This window comes from Mesoplodon densirostris, chromosome 17, assembly GCF_025265405.1.
Source record: "Mesoplodon densirostris isolate mMesDen1 chromosome 17, mMesDen1 primary haplotype, whole genome shotgun sequence".
Lineage (NCBI taxonomy): Eukaryota > Metazoa > Chordata > Mammalia > Artiodactyla > Ziphiidae > Mesoplodon > Mesoplodon densirostris.
The window spans coordinates 64,726,376-64,746,546 of NC_082677.1; the positions used below are offsets into that span (position 1 = coordinate 64,726,376).

At 40.8% G+C, this 20,171-nt stretch overlaps 1 protein-coding gene and 1 pseudogene across 1 annotated transcript in view; both read left to right on the forward strand.

Moving 5' to 3' along the window:
- HS6ST3 (heparan sulfate 6-O-sulfotransferase 3) overlaps window positions 1-20,171 on the forward strand; it is a 701,826-nt gene that overhangs the window by 470,823 nt on the left and 210,832 nt on the right. The gene's annotated exons all lie outside the window — the stretch shown is intronic.
- On the forward strand, window positions 15,807-16,662 carry LOC132477742 (probable palmitoyltransferase ZDHHC24; annotated as a pseudogene).

Genomic DNA, 20,171 nt, shown 5'->3' on the forward strand with positions numbered 1-20,171 from the left:
TTTAGCTTGGAGAAAGATGATGACATCTTCCCCGGAGATTTGACGTTATAAGTCTGGTCTTCATATTCTCTATTGTACCCTAGGACAAGCACCTTGCTACAAATCTGAGGAGGAGACTGACACCCAGGAAGTCAGAGCAGAAAGATGGGAAAAACCTGGGTCCTTGCTGATATCTTTCACCCAGCCCTGAGCCCATCCACACTCTAGATATCCTATTTGTGAAATAATACTTTTGCATGATGTTGGACTTTCTATTGTATTACTTGAGGCTGGAAGCATCACAATGGATAGCATTTTAGAATAAGCTCACTTTGCAGTTCTCAAATATGCTAAAAATGGCACATGTTTTATCAAGCCACCGACATTTTCCTCTAACAGAAGAGTAAGAGCAGGGATCACAAATCAAATAAACCTTAGAAATAGGAATGATTGAATATTCAAATTGAAATGACATAATGGTACCCTATTCTAGCCCTTTTCTTTAAATGGGGAACTTTAGGCCCAAGGAAATACAAACGTTGCTCAGGGTTACTCAGCAAGTTTGTGGCATATTGAGATTAGATCTCAGGGCTGGATCAGCCACCTCATACTCTCTCTATATGGTGCTAGTGTCAGAGAGAGAGCGTGTGTTATTAAGAGTGCTGACCTAGGTATTAACACAACAGATTCCATTTCTGGGTGGTCATGAGCGCTTGCCCACCTAGAACTTCATAGAATCCCTTTTCAACTTGACATTAACTTGAAAGGATTGTATAAGATTGAGGCATTATTATTTTATGTTTCATTTTATAGGAATGTACAATGTCAATACTTTCAGTGTTGTTTATTCATAATTAATAATTATAGGTACTTCAGGGGTTTGAGGATTTTTTTAGGCAATAAGTATGCCTCTGGTTTACATGCTTTCTGATTAATGCAGGAGGACCTGTGACACTTGCTGATTTCATCCTATTTTAATTGTGAGATGTTTTAGCCTGCATTTTGGCTCTGAGTTTTCACACAACACGGTTTCTGCACTCATACCTCTCTGCCTAGTTAATGTTTAATGTCACTTGTATTCTTACACCTCTGGATATTAAGCTACAGAAAGGTTTTTCAGTGATATAAATTATAGCTTCCATCAGAAGTGCTGGTGGAATTAATATCCCAGATTAATGTAAGGCTGAAATCTAAGTGGATAGCACATTAAAAGGATGAACAAAGATTTGTGCACTCTGGTTCACAGCCTAAATGAAAGGTCAGGGAGTTGAGCCTTTGGGTCAACACATTGTTTAGGAGGGTTTTCATCATCCACAAATCTAACGACCCATTAGATCCTGACTATCCACTGGCCACTCCCACACTAGTTCAGTCAATAAACATTTATAGAACTTAATCTATGCCCACAGTATGCAAGAAACTGGGGAGCATCTTGGCAGGTGTAAGGGGCAGGGGACCAAGGGGTGGCGGAAATATAACAAGGAATAACACAGCAGCCCTGGCCATGAAGAGTGTGCAATCTAATGGGTGAGGTAGCTAATCAAGTCATTACAGCATATTATGGTCGGTGATATAGGAATGGCTTGACCAAAGTACTTTTGAATGTAGATGAGTGTACAGTTGGCCTCCATATCTGTATCCGTGGGTTCCGTATCTGTGGATTCAACCAACTTCAACTGAAAGTATTTGAAAAAATTTTTCAAGAAGTTCCAGAAAGTAGAATTTAAATTTGCCACAAGCTGGAAACTGTTTACACAGCATTTACATTGTATTTACAAAGCATTTACATTGTATTAGGTATTATAAGTACTCTAGAGATGATTTAAAGTATACAGGAGGATGTTCATAGGTTATATGAAAATACTATGCCATTTTATACAAAGGATTTGAGCACCTGTGGATTTGGGTATCCCCAGGGGTCCCTGCAGATAGCGAGGGACCACTGTACATGTACTTAGGTCTTCTCTGAGAAAGTGATATATAAGCTGGATATTTAAAGTTGAGTAGAATTCTGTAGGTGGAGAAGCAAAGGGAGAAAGGGACTGTTTCAACCAAGAAAACATAATTTGCAAAGGAATACTAGCCAGAAAATTGTTGTTGAAGTAACCATGAGTAAGTAGTTCGGGAGGTCTGGGGGTGGAGGATATGCATGGTGAGAAATCTAACTGAATATTCTAAATGATAAAGGGCTGATAGAGTGGTGGCAGGAATGATCACTTAATCCGTTCACAGCAGTATTTAAAGCTCAAGGCTTCTTTCCTCTTCTCCATGTACATTGCTCAGCTCTACATATTGATCAGTCATAAGTCATCTGGTCATCCTAATCTGCTGTCACTGGGCAGTTATACGTGTGCACGCACATCAGTCAAAAAAGATCTCCCTTGTATTATATACAAAGACTAAGAGGTGACATTTCACCACTAAGAAGCTCCAAACTGAGCTGTGTTGAAGCTCGTATTTATAGCTATGTAAGGTCAATAATAAACATGATATTGCCATACATGCAGGGTAAGGTGAAAGAGACTCTACAGTTGAACATAAGTGCATGTTTATTTCAGCTTCCTCTTTATTAATAAGTTTATAGCATAGAGTCATTTATTATGCATGTATTTCTCCATTTAACAAATTAATCTCCAAGATTCTTTCTTCTGGTGTCTCTGCTTTCCCCACCAAAGTGAGGCTCACAGTAATTGTTGCCTGAGAAGAGAAGATTATCCATGAGTTTAGGTCTTGGTAATGTTAATGGTAGAAAAGGAGCTGTCATTTTTCTTGCCATTAGAATGACTAAGGGATATTTGACTCAGTTCCATTTATACATTAAACCTAGTGTTTAGGAAAAAGAGGTGGAGAAACCAAAGATAGTTTGAGTATTTATGCTCATCTCATATCAACAAGGATTTAAGGTATTGAACACACGTACTGATCCATGAGATACTGAAACAACCCACTGAAGGGAAATGCAGAGTCCCTGGAATCCAGTAAATTTAAGCCCCAATCGCACGTATGTGTAATGGATACTTTTCTCTTTGAGGTCACTGCACATAAAGAAATATAGACACTGGGAATGAAAGAAAAATGACATTAGAGCTCATCTAGCCTAACCCAGAATGCTGTACTCTTCCCGGAGAGCATGTGGAAGAGTGAAAGGGTACTTAGCAGGGGTCAGAGGACCCCTGGGTTCTGCTCCAGGATGTAGAACTTAGTTGCTACTATATCTTGGGCAAGTTCCTTCACCTCTGCTTACCCTCACATCACAGAAGTCTGTTCGGCACAAATTAGAAAGTACATATGAACTCCCTGTGAGGAGTGGAGAGGAATCATTATACTATCATTATCACTTCACTAAGAGCATTATGACTATGAGAATTCTTGATCATTTAACTAGAACTCGACTAAAATTTACCTCTCTTCTCTCTGTAGTCAAATGTTTTCCGTGCAAAATTTGGAATAAATAAGATTTGATGGCACATTTTTGATGTGCAGAAGTATTTTCAAATGCTTTCTGATGCCATTTTCATGTAAACAATTTATCTGCTAATTACAGATGAGTTATTCAGTTATTAAAATAAGCCCTACAGGACTTACATTTGACAGTATGTAAGTGGTTGCTTTCACTTACTTAAAAATAATCGTTATGTATTTCTTCAAAAATAGTTAATTTCTGACTTTATTTTTTATCAATTCGCTTGTCCCCACCTTGTACCCCATTCTCCCCAAAATAGTCCGAATCGATGAAGCTTTAGTGCACCGGTTCAGCCAGTGCTTGACACAGCTTTTAATTCTACAGCCTGTGAGCTGTTGGTGGTGCCTGGGTCCCTGTCAGCCTGTGATGAACATTACAGACACATGAGCAACACCCCAGGGCAATGACTGTTTATCCATTATAATTACAAGGAGCAATAATAGATATGTTGAACAAATCAACATATAATAAAAACCGTCATCTATTGCAGATTTTCAACTGTGGTGTTTGCATTTACATTTAATGTGATTATCTTGCTCGATGAATTCCTTTTCAATGTTATAGTGATGCCTTACCTTGAAGACACAACTCAAGGTCAAGGTGCAGAAGAAAGAACCCTAGACTATATGGGTATAGAGTTCAGTCCGATTCCTGCCACCAGCTAGTGCGGAGAAAGCTGCATCACCTCTCTGGACCTCACGTTGCTCATAGATATAAGGTTGAACATGAGAATCTCTCAGAGTCACTTTCCAGTCCTATCTCCCAGTTTACTCTTTTTTTTTTTTTTTTTTTTTACGGTACGTGGGCCCCTCACTGCTGTGGCCTCTCCCATTGCGGAGCACAGGCTCCGGACGCGCAGGCTCAGTGGCCATGGCTCATGGGCCCAGCCGCTCCGCGGCACGTGGGATCCTCCCGGACCGGGGCACGAACCCGTGTCCCCTGCATCGGCAGGCGCACTCCCAACCACTGCGCCACCAGGGAAGCCCTCCCGGCTCTTGATGGGAATAATGCTTTCATATCCCTCACCAGAGAGCCTTTTACACCTCTCTCAAACTTTCATATAACAGATAGAATATTTAGTTTCTCGTTTAAACAAACAAACAAGGAAATCAACAAACAACAGGCAAGATCTCAGTGGGGCAAATCATTAACTCAGCTAATTCAAAAAACATCAGTATTTTTTCTAAAGCAAGAAGCCCACGTTTTAGCCCTTCCTCTGTCACTGACAAATTAAGCAACCTTGCACGAGACACTGTAGGGGTTTCCCTGGTGGTATTTCTTGAGTGACAGGTCTTAGGCACTCATTAAGATGCCAAGTGCTAATGTAATATGATATGATTCTATGCAAATGCTCTGTTATCAGTAAGTCAGGTGCTGGGTTAGGAACAATATAATCTCCCTTGGATAATTGAGGACTGCTATCTTATATTTGAGTTGATAATGAATTTTCTCTGTTGAGTGATTTTTCACATTTTTTTCAATTTTGATTCACTATATGATATAATTGAATTAGAAACTAATGTCCTTATATATTTTTTCCTTCCAAATTCTTTTTTACTGCCTCCAAAGATTCAATTTTACTGGGAAATGATTTTTTTTCTTATTTATTAGTGCATAAGCATCTTCCAAGCAATATATATGTGTGTGTGTGTGTGTGTGTATATATATATATATATATATATATATATATATATACACACATTTATGAACAATGCAATCCATATTTTGCAAAGCATATTGGCATATGAGCCTTTTCTAAAAGATTTGTCTATAATATTATTTTCATCTTCACTAACTGGCTATAATGGAAGCAGTTAATCCATGTTTACTACTTTATTCACCACTTTGCCGTGTGTGTATGTGTGTGTGTGTGTGAAATGGTTGTACCTTATGGATTAGTTCTCAGCAGCAAAAGCCCACTTAAAATTTGTCATGCCTTGTGGTCCTGGCATCAAGAGGAGGTGATTTAGGAAAACACAGATTGTTTGCTAATTCCTACTGTGAGTGGATTTCTTACTAATTATTTTTTCCCTTTGAACCTTCCTAAAATTTTCTTTAAAGGTAATTATTGTGTGGAAAGAATTTTTTTTGATTGAGGAAATATTAGCTTTTTGGACCTCTCTCTTTAAATCTTATTCTTTTTTAAGGTATGTAACTAAAGTAAATTATTTAAAACTCACTGTTTTTTACAAAGCTGTTTAAATAGATTTTGGTATCTGCTCGTATAGTTAGAAAATTTTTCTTAGAATTCAGGCTTCTCATCTATTCCCTTATGTTTTAATAGATACATACACAGAGAATACTTTATTTTCTCATTTCAAGTTTTAATATTTAAATAATCAGCCTCCTTAAAATGATGGAAAATTGGGTCTTTGAGTTTTAATAATCTCATAAGAAGTAAGGACAAAATGAGTGAAATTTTTAGTCTTTATTGGCCATAGAATCAAATATATCTATGGAATAAAATGAGATAGTGTGGTTTAATTGAGGGGCTTTATTAAATTACCTTAAACAGAACTTTAAAAGAGCTTGCTTAGTTTCTATTTCTTACATGCTATTTTTTAAAAATAGTGGATTTCAGGAAAAATAAACAGTTGCAAACCATACTAGTATACTATTCAAAAAAGGAATAAGATCAGGTCCACTTTTCTCTTTATATGCTGATTAGATTGCAGTGTAGTCATTTCATGCAACCACTAATTTTTGAGCGCTTTGGGGATGCCCAGAGTTACTAAAAGAGGTATCAAGGAAGGCTCTTGTCCTTAGGGAGCTGACACAGGAGTCTTGGTAAGATAAGACAAGTGCCCCAAAACACCTAGAGAATATATGCATGTTAACTTTTGGAAAGAAAACCAAGGTAATGAACAATGTTGGTGAGATGTACAGAAACAATTTAAATAGGAAGTCAAATTAAAGAAAAAACAATCTGGATTGAAGAAGATAAAATGTGGTGAAGGAGCAGGAAACAAAAATGAGACTTTTGGGGCCGTTGGCCTAACTGGGACATAGGACTGAAGTGGGGAACAGGGAAAGAGCTTTGAAAGGTCTCTGATGTTTGCTACAGAGGCGTTTGCATGTAATCCAATTTTGGTGACACTGTTAGATGCCAATCAAGTCACCTAAGCAGGTGAGGACTTACATGTTCTGTGTAAAGAAGAAAGTTTCTATTCAACTCCAGCTGTTATAGCCAAGGGTAAATGCAGATCCAGTGCGGCCAGATCTTCAGATCTTTCAGAGGCAGTCAGACACCCAGATTTTAAAGAAAATGCTTTTAACTTTAAATATTGACTCTTTTTTACTACAATGTGAGCTGAATTAAAAATATCTGCTAGCCTGACACAGCCTAAGAATGACCAATTTACAATTCTTTACAGTGATAAGAAACACTGGAAGGTTTAAACCTGAGAGTGTTACTGAACTCAGGTCCGGTGCTCGCCACTCGAAAATCAATAACCGACAGGCAGGTTTTGGTAGAAAGGAAAGTTGCTTTTAATCAGAATGCCAACAATCGGGGGAGATGGTGGACTCAGTGTCCCTCAAAAACCACCTCTGAAGATTCTGCTCGGCCATGAAAGTTTTTAAAGGGAAAAAGGGAAGTAATCGCAGTTAACCATTGAGATAGGGGGTCAGAGTCCTTGACATGCCCCACTGTGCGCAGACTTGTCAACTCCCGACTCCTCCTGGCCTTTCCTTAGATGCTGTCTTGTTCACACAGTTTGTTCGCGAGATGACTGCAAGGGAAGCTAGGGAAGAGATCTGGTCATCTGTTGATTACTTATTCTTCATTTCTACTTCTTTGATCTATGGAAAGAACCAACAGATTAGGCAAGGTATTGTGTGATCAAAAGACTTGAAAGGTGTGCTAGGGCTGGAGATCAGTGGAGCATGGGTGTGACTTGTTTAAGGTTACTAACAAGACAAAAGGCCCGCCGCCCACCCCTGCCCTGTGGAGAGCTCTTTCCTGCCAAAAGCTGCTTACAAATCCCCACCTGTCAGAACATCTTTCTCTTTCTATGGGATTATGGGCGAAGGTCCGTCTTCTGTAACTTCTTCCTGCTGATATAGGGAGCTGTATTCTTAGAGTGGAAGATGTCTACATGGGTCTGTAACATATCTTTGCTGACAGTTTAGTTGCCCGTTTACATATACGAGCAGAATAAGCCACAATTATTTTGATGCCCACAAAGATATAGATTATTATGAGGAATAGCGCTAATGCCATTCTCTTAAGGCTGTTCTTGGCATTGTGCTAGCCGTAGACTCAGTACTGATCAAGATGGAGCAGCTTATGTCATGGCTGCAGCCTGGTCATCATGCAGTTAGCATTTTCCCTCTGGTGGCAGTTTCAGTATCTGGAAAACAACTCCGGAATGTGCATCAGACACTGAGTCTGTGACTCTATTGTGCTAATCATTAGCTGCTTGAGCCTGCACTTTGTGACTCAGGGGACCCTGGGAGACTTCAGCTTTTCTATAAACAAGGGGCAGGGGACATGGAGGGGACTTCATGGCTGGGGGATGCTGCAGGGTTCTGCTTGGTTCCAATCCCCCCTTTTCTTTGATACTCCTAAGGAGAATCTAGTTGAAGATCAATGCAAAAGAAGTGACAGAACTTGTATATTTTATTAGTTCACATTTGAAGATAAAAGTCATGCAAGAAGCCTATCCCAAGATTTTGAACTTGGGGTTCCTGGTTGATGGGGACAGAAAACAGCTTAGGGAGCAATGAGAACCAATGTATAATATATGTTCCTTCTTTTAGTAAGATACTAGAGGGATAACCTGAAGCTGGTTGGAGATTTTAAACTAATGAGAGAGAGAGATAAAGGTCAAAATTGATTAGGTACTTAATTGATCTCCTGTATAACCAATATATATTTGACCACATGCCTCTTTCACATATAGAAACCATTCATGCACAACCTTGTATTTTTGCATTTGAGAAATACAGCAGGTTGGCTCATTTCCCAAGTACATATGATTCTATGTCTACCTATGCAGATATCTGTCCATTCAGGCATGCATAGAGTTGCCAGATTTTACAAATAAAAATAAAGGATGCCCAGTTAAATTTGGATTTCAGAGAAACAACAAATAACTTTTTATATAAGTATGTGCCAAATATTGCAGGGGACTTGTTATACAAAAAAATTAAATCATTCTTTGTTGACTTGAAAGCCAAGTTTAGCTTGCTATCCTGTATTTTATTTGGCAACTCCACCCACTCATACATCCAGGCCATCACCCTATTTCTGTTGGACCACAGCTGTAGTCTTCTCACTCATCCCATTGGCCTCACTTTTGCCCTTCTGACAATTCATTCTCCACACAACAGGCAGGGTGATTTCTTACAATCTGATTATGTCATCTCTTTCCTTTAAATGTTTTAGGAGGTTCCCTTTGTACTTAGAATAAAATTCAAACTCCTTACCATGACTTTTAAGGCCCTAAATGATTTGGACTATGCCTTGTCCCAAGTGGTATCTTGAAAGCACCACTCACTACCTGCCCAAACTTGAAAATACTGTCCTTCCTCCTAGCTAAGTTGAGCCCCTTTACTCTTCTTTATTTTCTTCAGACCGCCCAAACTGATTTGCACCTTGCAGCCTATTCCCTTGGCTTGGAAGCCCTTTCTCCAAAACTTTGCTCACCTGGCTTTCTCTATCATCATTCAGGTCGTGGCTCCAATGGGACCTCCTCAGGGAGGCCACCCCTCATCCCCATCTAAAGTAGAATGAGAAAGTCCTGGTACTATTGACATTAGGGGCTGGATAATTCTTTGTGGAGAGGGGTTGTCCTGTGCATTGTAAGATGTTTAGCAGCATCCTGGACCTCTACCCACTAGAGTCCCTCAGTTGTGACAATTACAAATGTCTTATACAGTGTCTCAAAACAAAATCACGCCTGGTTGAGAACCACTGAAGTAACCAGCCCCCTTTCCCTTGATTGCTATCACATTATCTTATTTTCCTAACTTCTTAGCGCTTATCACTATCTGCTGTTTTTCTGTTTGTATTTGTTTGTTCCTTGTTTATCATCTCTTTCTCACTAGAAGAGAAAATCTGTACAAGATTTGGTCCATTTTATTCACTACTCTATCCCTATTGTTGAGAACCATGCCTGGCACATCAAGGTGCTCAGTAAACATGTATAGAACACATGCCAAATAACTTCAAATGACCTTTATTGAAAAGGTGTCATACCCAGGCACTGTTGGGCTTAGGTGGAATAACAATGAACAGGACATTATGCCAGGTCTCTTGTCTCTGATGTCTTAGTGAGAAGCCCAATCATGAACTCCATGCTATATGTAATAAGAATTACAGGCCCTACAGGCTACAGGCATCTTGGGTTCAGATTCAGGGAAGCTAACCTTGTTACAGTGCCTGGGTCGATCCCATAAAACAAAGAATTGTCCTATCAGAATGAGAACTTTGTGTCTGAGAGAAACTCAGGCTTGAGCCATCCATGCCTCACCTGCAGAGCTGGGAAGAGTATCATGGGGCACAGACCATGTGGAGGAGAATTGGGGAAAGGAGTTTCACAGGTGAAAGGATACTCAGCCGAAGGGGGAAGGTCCAGTGCTTGGGAGAAACATGTCTTCTATCACAGGGGAAAGCTATCAGTGGGAGGCTACCAAGGACTTCGAATGTGGAGGTGGGAGAACTTTATGAAAATAATATTTAGAGAATATTTTTGCATCATGTCACTTGGGTTAACTCTGATGAAATAGAATTCTCACTATTCATTATGGTATAATTTCTGTACTGCCCTTGGCACTGCTACAGAGGACTTTTTTCTTTATTCATAGTGTTTATCTTCTAAAGTAAACTTTAAAAAACTTGAAGTCTATCATACATATTAAGAAGTTCACAAATCATAAGTGTGCAATGCAGTACATTTTCACAATAGGAAACTACCCATGTAACAACCACCCAGTTCAGGAAAAAGAACGTGGCCAGCACCCCAAACCGGCCCCTGCCTGACTCCGTCACTGTTCCCCACTTTTCCTCCAAAGCGACCACTATGCTGATTTCTGTCACCACAGTGATTTTGTCAACCTTTGACGTTTACATAAATGGAATTGCAGAGTATATGCTATTGTGTTTGCCTTCTTTTGCTCAACTTTATGTTTGTAATATTCACTCCTGTTGTTTTTATAGCAGAAGTTTGTTGATTTCCATTGTCTTTATTATACCATTGTATAAATATGTCACAACTTATTTATTGATTCTGTCTGGATTGCTTCCTGGTTTGAGCTTTTACAAATAGTGCATCTATGAATATTCATATCAGTGTCTTTTGTGAGTATATTTATGCATTTCTGTGGGGCGTATACCTAGGAGTGGAATTGTTGGGCCATAGAGTATGTATATGTTCAGCTGTAATAGATACAGTCAAGCAGTTTTCCAGAGTGGTTGATTCCACTTACATATGTGAGAGTCCCATTTGCTCTACATGAGGATAGAATTTTTTAAAAGGCAGTAACTTACAGGAGTAGGATACGATGGGAAAAAAAGTATTGCCTTAAGAGAAACACTGCCTACTCTGTAATAATTTTATGCATGCTTGGCATACTTCAGCGTTTGTAACAAAGCTGATCACTTCCTTTTGTGAAATTTTACCCATGTGCCTACTTGGACCTACTTCAGACCAGATAATGATGGTAAGTATCTACTGAGTCTAGGAAATTCAAACTATCCCCAGAATATTGGGGCTATGGGAATAATTTACTTTGTAAGTGTATAGTGTTCCTTTAACTAAATCATAAAAATCATTGCTGTGTTATATGAAAAGTTTATGAGGTCACATGAATGCTTGCTTACTGTGCATATGGTGAGAGCTGTGCATTTCAAGTTAAATATAGGAGCAGTTCTGGCTGTAAAGAAGTAGTTTAAGAAATCAAGAGAACTATAAATGGCCATCTGCTCTCTTCTCCATTTTTATTTGCTGAATTAACCCAGTAAAATATTTTAATGAGTAATGGGTTGATATTTCATCTGTTCATTAATTTTTTCAAACTATACAATAATCCATCATTTTTACTGAGTGGAAACAATTTGTTACTTTGTAAAAATATTTTAAAAAATAGAGGCAGTGTGTGTAATTCAACTTTCCATTAATTTCAAGTGCGTTTTAGAGATGGAGCTAACTGAGCATCTTTTGGGTCAGGGTGCTGGGGAAAGAACTTCCGTTCTTTGAGATCACAATTCATATTGGGTGATGCATATCTTTGTTTTATAAGATATGTATGTTTGAGCTTATTTGAAAAGAACATAGAGAGAACCTTTCTCTGTATAGCCAAAGGTTGCTGAGATGGAAATGGCATCAATGATAATATAACACTTTGGCAAAAAGAGTGTAAGGATTAGTTCTTTAAAAATAATGTAAAACATATGTCACTATCGGAACGGAGCTTATGGCATTCCAATTCTGTACTCAATGCTACGAATCTAAAGCAAGTGGAGCATATGAATGTGTATATATGTATGTGTGAGTGCACGCAAAGGCACACACTTAAATTAAAATTTCATTTCAGTATATTTTAAATTTGTTGCCGGGTTTTGTTTTGTTTTGTTTGTTTTTGCCTTTTCTTTTGATTTCTCTTTAGTTGGCATGGCACATTAGATGCTTTCAGGCCACTTAAGCTTCCCGTGTCCTGGAGCAGATGTCAGCTTAATGGCATCTTTAATGCCTGCTGTGCCACGTCCACAAGTAAATTCCCTGAAACAGGATTTGGCCAGAGGGTTCAAGCTGACATTTGGAGAATTGATGGATGAGGTGAGAGGTGGAGAAGAAAAGGGAAAGAGCTTTAAAATAATCCAGTATTGATGATTTTTAACATTTCTACATCATTTACCAAATATTTTCTCTTCTGGTGGTTTTCTAGCTCAATCAGTTTAAAATAATTTATCAACAGATTTTTAAAAGCCTCTACTCTAGTTCTTATAGGTTTGGGGACCTGAGGGTCTTCTTACCTATCAGTAGAGATATATTATTCCCTTTAAAGATATGGGGTATTTTGTACAGAGGGAATGGAAAATAATTAGAAACAATGTTCCTGTGGATTATAGAAGCCTCTTCTACATTCATATTATTTTGAAATAATGACTAAATTCTGAAAATTATGACAACATACCAATCACCAGGTCTAAAGTAGGTGAACCATCTTAGAAGCACACATTTTAGTCCCACCATATTTCACTTATAGCTTCTTTCTCCTGAGCAGAATGAATTAAAGCCATAGCTTTTTATTTACTCCTTAGACCTGTCTATGAAATATTACATACTTATATTTTCGTAAGTCTCTTGGGCCTCACATATTGTTCATATGATCTCCCACAGCCACTTTTCCCCCATATTACTAACCAGAGTATCTAGTAAAATTGGCACTATTGTATTCCAATGCATAAAGTAAATGATATATTATGAAGTTTTTCAAGAGAAGGTTCCATTAAAATTTAAAGATCAGGCAAAAAAGAAACAAAAATTAAATGAGTCAGTGTTTTAAATGATTCAATATAAGAAGTCAAGGATTTCTGTATGGAGGAATATGAATATAAAAATGTTTGGACGGATAGCACCAAATTGTAAAGAGAGGACTTCTCCGTGGGTTATGCCTTGGGGGATTTTTATTTTTCATTTTTAATATCCTTGTAAAATTTAGTTTCAAAATAGACAATGAATGTTTCTGAGAACCTGTGGTCAGAGAGATGACAGTGCAAAATGTTTCTATGAGCTACAAAGCATAAATAATAGATGGCTGTTTATTGACAACAATCCAACATAATGCAAATGCACATGATGTGCATCTTATGGTAGAGAACTGAGTCCATCATGGCAATGCCAGGAACAGAACTCAGCTGACACTGCCTCCCAGTATGTGCCAGTAGATTCCTCAGTAGGTCATGTCTGACACAGTTATGTGTTTTCAAGATCACAGGGACATTTTCTTCAATGACAAAGAAGGAATATAACAGAGGAAAAATCATTATGTTCTATGAAAATTTTCCCATGAGGTTAATGGAAATAATTCCATTCAAACATACTTTAATTTGAAATATACAACACTTTAATGTTTCTAATAAATTATGTTGATAGAAAATGTTCTAGGAAGGGCAATACAGCCTTCTCCTTAAATCTTCAAGAAAGCATACACGATAGAAGTTCTTTTCCTTTCTCTGCTACAGAGCTCTTAGGTAAGCTGCATGACAGCAGATTTTGTGCTGTTCTTCACCAACATATCCCTAGTGAGAACACAGTAAAGGGCACACAGGCCTATAGGCGGATCTCAGGACACAGACAGTAACATAAAGGAATGACTCTGGGCATGGATTCTGGCATCAGATAGCCTGGGTTCAAATCCCAGTTCCTACAGTTAATGGCTTCTGTAGCCTTGGGGGAAATGACTTAATCTCTCCAAGCTTCAGTTTGTGCCTTTGGGGATAAAGTTAATGACCTCCTAGGTTATTGTGAAAATTAAGATTTTATATATAAAATATTCAGTTCCATAAGTGGCAGAATTTGTGCTCTAAAAAAAAAGGTAACTATGTCATATACTAAAGCTTGAGCTCTTCCTGCCCCAGGTAGAATTATTTATTTTTAAGCAAAAATTTTGGATGGAGAATGAGGCTTACACATGAATATCAAAAATACTAGAGAATCTCTCAGGGCATTAGTGATTTCCAGCACCCCCAATATGATATAGCTCTCAGAAATGCCAGGGACTGGTGTTACTCCCTTGCGCAGTTGGTCACTGATAGCTGATTTATAAGTTAATGTTGGGTTCTTCCTTTGTTCCTTTGCCTTAATTGTGTACCATGGTGTCCAGAAAGGAGAAATAACACCGGAAGCTTGAAATCCCTCTGAGAGTGAAGTATGTTTATCAAAATCCATAAAAATTTTCGATTTATACAATCTGTTCCATGAAAAAGCCTATGTTGATTATCATGTTAATTAGAATACCTTCTACTCTACTGAAATGTCCTGTACAATCAATATTTTACTGCCTTGTATCTCAAAGCACATAATTTCTAGTTTTCTGAAATGGAAGAGACAGATAGTACCAAATCTTTGTGTTATAGCCGGTTACCCAGAGAAGCTTGTAGCTGTGCTAAAAAAAAAAAAGGAAAAAGAAAATCTTAAGGCATATTGCCTGAACTATATACTGGAATATCATAGAGACATTTTTAAGCTTATCATGTAAAGCTCAAGGGTATTACCTTCATAATTAGCCAAAGAAACGTTATCAGGCTTAAAAACAAAAGCAAAAAACTGGAGACACATCAATTCTCCCTTTCATTATAACTTTCTTTTCTTTTCTGTTCTGTTCTGATTTACCTATCAACATTTTATAAATGAAGAAAAATTTTTACATAGACATTTCATTTCATTTGATGAAATGAAAAATAAAATTTTAAGATTAACATATTGTAAAGAGAGCACTTGATTGTTTTCATATCAAAAGATTTGAAGTGATACACATGTTAATTTCATCTGGACAGAAATATTTTTATTTAATGCAAGTAGTGTGTTAGGAACTGTAGACCCACTGACATAAATAAGATATGATCTCTACCTTCCAAGAAGTTTCGGTCTATTTGATGAAACAAACAACTATATAAAATAACTTAAGGTGAAATGGAATATGTGTGACAAAAGTACAAAGCCCAAAGCCACCTGCCAAGAAATACCAGAGAAGCCTTCATCAGAGAATTGGAAATCCAAGTTAATCACGGAAGGATTAAGTGACCTTTTCTTAGGCATACAAGAAGAGGAAGTACTTCCAGGAAAGGGAGTATCATGAAAAAGTCATCCAATTGTGAAGGTTTGGGGACCAGACAATGGGTCGAGCTTGGCTGGAGCAGAAACAGCATAGAGAAGTGCATGTGGTGTCAACAGGGCCTTGAATGGAAGGCCCAGGGGACTTACTTTACAAAGTAAGCGGGGACCACTGAGGATTTCCGAGGAGGAAAATGATCTGACCTATGACGGATAACGCTTCCCCTTAGTTTGTGCATCTCAGTCGGTGGCAGCTTCATCCCTGCAGAAGCTTGGACCCCAAATCTTGGAGTCATCCTGGACTCCTCTCTCTCTCACTCAACATCCCTCAGTCAGGAAGTGCTGGGGACTAACCTAGAAAATAACCCGAATCTGGCCACATCTTATGTTCCCCTCCATCTTCATCAAGATACGTCATCACTCACCTAGCCTGCTGTTTCCTCACAGATCCTCCTGTGTTTACTCTTAACTCCTCGCCTTAGAGTTTCTTCTCTACACAGCAACCACGGTGATCCTTCTACTACAAAAATCCAGCAGCGGGAAGCGGCGGGGTCCCCGGGATCCACCGCTAGTGGGTCCAGGCCATGGGGCAGCCCTGAGCGGTGGGGAGCGCGGAGGCGGCGTCCGCACGGCTGCCTCTTGGGCCCACCGCGCTGTGAGCCGCAGCCGTGGGCCAGGAACTGGCCTACCTGCTGGTACTGGGTCCCGGGCAGCCCCCGCTGGGACTCTTGGCCCGGACCTTGCAGCTTGCGCCGGCAACCTTCCAGCTGCTCAACCTACTGGGCAACTTTGGGGGCTCTTCCTGCGCTCGGACCCAGCATCCGGGCTGTGATGCTGGCCGGCCGTGGTCTGGGCCAGGGCTGGGCTTACTGCTACCAGTGCCAAAGCCCGAGGCCACCGTGCAGTGGGCATTGTTCCGCCTGGCGCCACTGCATCCTGCGCCGGGGCCACCACGGCCGCCCGCTGGGCCGCCGCGTGGGCTTCCACAACTACCGGCCCTGCGTGTGTCTGATGCTTCACGCGGCAGGCGTCCTGCTGCATGTCTGTGTGCTGCTGGGCCCTGATCCGTCAGCCCTGCTGCGAGCCCACACACCCCTGCACACCGCCACCCTCCTCCCGCTGCCCCGGCGCACAGGCTGCTCACAGGCAGTGTCTCCGGCCCCGTTTGCGCTGGCCTTCGTGACCGACACGTGTGTGGCGTGTGCACTGATGTGCGCGGCTGGACTGCTCTTCCGTGGGATGTTGCTGCTGAGGGGCCAGACCACGTGGGAGTGGGCTCGGGGTGGCACCCTTACGACCTGGGCCCCTCCCGCAACCTGCAGGCGGCCCTGGGGCCCCGCTGGGTCCTTGTCGGGCTCTGGCCCTTCCGGGCCACCCCGTTGCCAGGGGGACGGCATCACCTTCCAGACCACAGCTGATGTGGCACGCGTGGCTTCCTGACTCCAGGAACAGCGTGAGCTGTACAAGGAGTGGGGAACGGGAGAGGGGACTCATGTCAGACCCACCCCCAGCCTCAGAAAGGGCGGCAGGCTGGTACTTGATGCCTGCTTTCGGCAACTCCAGCCCCGCCCTTAGCCTTGCCCTTGCCCAGCTTGGACTCCTAGTGTCCAGGGCTTGGGCCCTGCGGCTCTGCCTCTATCAGTGGCCCCTGAGCACAGCAAAGGGTCTGGCAGGGGGCTGCTCGGCCTGCCCAGCTGCCCCTTTGCCAAGTTAATAAAGTGCCCACTTGGTTCTCAGACTCCCTCCGTCTTTGTGGGTTTCTGGGCCTTCACTGTTGCCCGGGCTGCTGGTTTTGGTTCCTCTGATTGGCAGGCCTGGGAACCACAGAATGCCGGAGGGTGTCAGGAGCCAGGGCTCTGCCTTCTGCAGCCTTGGGACGGGGGCTGGCCAGCAGGTTAAGGCAGAATGTAGTGATCTGGGGTATGAGAGTCCAGAGTTCCTTCCCAGGTTCAGTGCTTTATAATAAGTTCGGAACATTTCACAGCAAAAATTTCAGTAAACTTCTCTCCAGCTAACCCAGTGCACTGGGCAGCAATGATGCAGGTGATAAAGCTCTGAGACTTGATGTGATAAGATCACAGGGTAGTAAATGGAGGAGTCTGGATTTGAACCCAGATCTTTGTGCTTTCTCCTTCACCCTTGAACAGCCGAAAAAATCAAGGCAGAGAAATCAGGTAGGGATGTTCAAGCATCTGTGCTGGATGGTGCTGAGACTGCTAACCTCCTCCTCTCTGGACTCTTCAGGAGCTGCTTGTTGAACACGTTTATTTAAATATAAATGTGTTAAATTCCAGTTAAATGTGGCAGGTTTAAGCATGTGAGTTTGTCTCCTCTTAAAATCTAAAATGATAGTAAAGAAATTAAAAGTGCTGTAAATTTACAAAGACAAAGAAAATAGGGAGACGGCAGTAGACCAAAGAGCCTGACAACATTCTGGAAGATGGAAAGTGGGTAGAGGCTCATCTATTCTCTTAGAGAATCAGAAGTTGAAATTAAGCGTTCCCCTCTTGGAGGGGCCGAGAGGCAGCCCGATTGCCCCCAGGAGCCCTGGAGAGGTTCAGGAATTCCACCAGCGCGGTGGAAGGCAAGGTTTGGGGCAGACAGTAGGGACTGATTCAGGTCTCTATGAGAAGCAGCTAGGTTGCCCCTCCCCCCAGGACCCACCTGACCCCTTGCAGCCAAGAAGCTACCCCGCTGGGGTGAGGGTGACGGACTGGACCAAAAATGGGGTTAAGTGAAAATCTACACGTGCTGCTGGGGGAGGGCAGTAGTCCTCCACTGATGTGGCGGGCTTGCCTTCCAAGAGCCCTCAGAGAAGCCCATCCATCCGACAGGCCCTGCGCATGCCCACAAAGGTTTGAGCTTCTAGGACTCCTTTGTTTTTCTAAACATCGTGCTCTGTTACTATTTTTTAACTCTGTTAGTAACTTGGTGCACCAGTCACTTTGTGCCCGCCTTGAGCATTGGCCGACTTCCTGTGTCTGCCATTAGTTTACCCCTCACCCTCCAGAATATCTTTTCTTGTTGTTGTTGTTTTTTAATAGTGAAAAGATACAAGGAAATATTTATAAAATAAAGAGAAACAACACTCTCCCCACCCCCATTTAAGAAATGGATGCTGTTTCCTTTGAAGTCCCTGCTGTGCCCCTCCCTGGTAGAGGAAACACTGTGCTGTCTTAAACATCCCTTTGCTTTGCTTTGTGATTTTTATTACATATGTTTGTACTGGTTTTGCATGTTTTTCACCTTTATATAAATGGAGCCATACCATGTTTATTCTTCTGTGATTTGCTTTTTCCTTCAATATTATGTTTCTAAGATTTATCCAAATTAATGTGTGTGGCTGTAGAGCATTCTTTTTCCTTGCTGTATAGTGATCCATTGAATATACCACAATTTAGTTTTCTCTCTTGTCCCACTGATCATTTTATCTACCCCTGTGTATGATCTCCTAAGATCTATACTTGGCCCTTGCTCTTCCATATAAATTTTAGAATCAGCTTGTCAAGTTCCACCAACAAAAATCACCATAGTGAATGGACCCCAACTGAATCTATAGATCAGTTCGGGGAATATCAACATCAACATGAAATTGAATTTTCCAGTTCGTGAACATGGTGTATCTCTCCATTTAATGTTTTCAATAAAGTTATATACTTTTTCCCATAAAAAAAAATTCAGTAGCATTGCCCTTCCATTCTAAATCCTCCAGTGGTTTTTCGTTAAAATGTGTACTCTTTCCTGTGAGCTGCAAGGCCCTACGGGGTTCCCCTCTCTGTTCCTGCTCTGACCTGGCCCCTGGCCATTCTCCTCCTCACTGGCTTTGCTTCAGCACCTCTCCTTAGTCTCCTGTGGTTCTGTCAATGCTCCAAGCTGTCTTCGTCCTCAGAGCTAGTTCAGTTGGTTCCTCTGCCTGTGACACTCCTCCAAGATTTTCAGAGCTCCTTCCTCACTTATTAGGGTTTCTGCTCAAAAGTCACATTATCAGAGAGGCCTTCTGGGGGAGACCACCTTGTGTGAGCGAGCAAGGACCTCCATCCTCTCTTCCCTTGCCCCTCTTACTGTCTTCACAGCAGTAATCACCATGTGACCAATTACATATGTATGTGTTTTGTGTCTGTCTCTTTTTTTTTAATTTTTTTTTATTAGTTTCTGCTTTATAACAAAGTGAATCAGTCATACATATACATCTGTTCCCACATCCCTTCCCTCTTGCCTCTCCCTCCCTCCCAGTGTCTGTCTCTTTTTGGTAGAATTGAAGCACCTTGAAATGTTGTCAAGCATTTACTTATATCATACATTCCAGGCACTCTTTAAAGAACTTTACAAATATTAACTCACTGAATACTCATAACAACCCATGATGTAGGTAATATTGTTCCCATTTTTATAGACTAGGAAATTGCAGCCAGAGAGGTTAAGTAACTTACATAAGATGTCACAGCTCGTATGTGATGGAGCTTGAACTCAAACCCAGGTGGTCTACATCCCTCACCACTACTAAGTTGTGCTGTGTTTTGAAAGCAGGGACTTTGTTTTGTCCACTGTTGAGCTGGTACCTAGGATGTGGCCTGGCTCAGTGTTCAATGAATAAATAAACTTTGACCACATTACGTTGAGGTGGTGGTATAGAATCTCTCCTGTGTTAGAAACCAGTGGAAATACAGAAAGATAAAAATCAGAAAGTTTGTTTCTGCTCAATCACCATATACTATTTATTTTGAGAATACACAACTTTTTGTGTGTGTGCTTTCTGGATTTTTTTAAATCTGCCTGCATGATGCCATTTTCTGTTAGAACACTGTTATTGTAAACTCAGCAGTAAATACTAAATATTCAATACTTGACTGCTTTTTTATGGTCATGTACTGAGTTGAGCAAATTCATCAAAAGAAAGCTTGTCTCTAAAAGTTCCTCGTTTTAATTTCACTGTGGGAAATAGTCAGTAA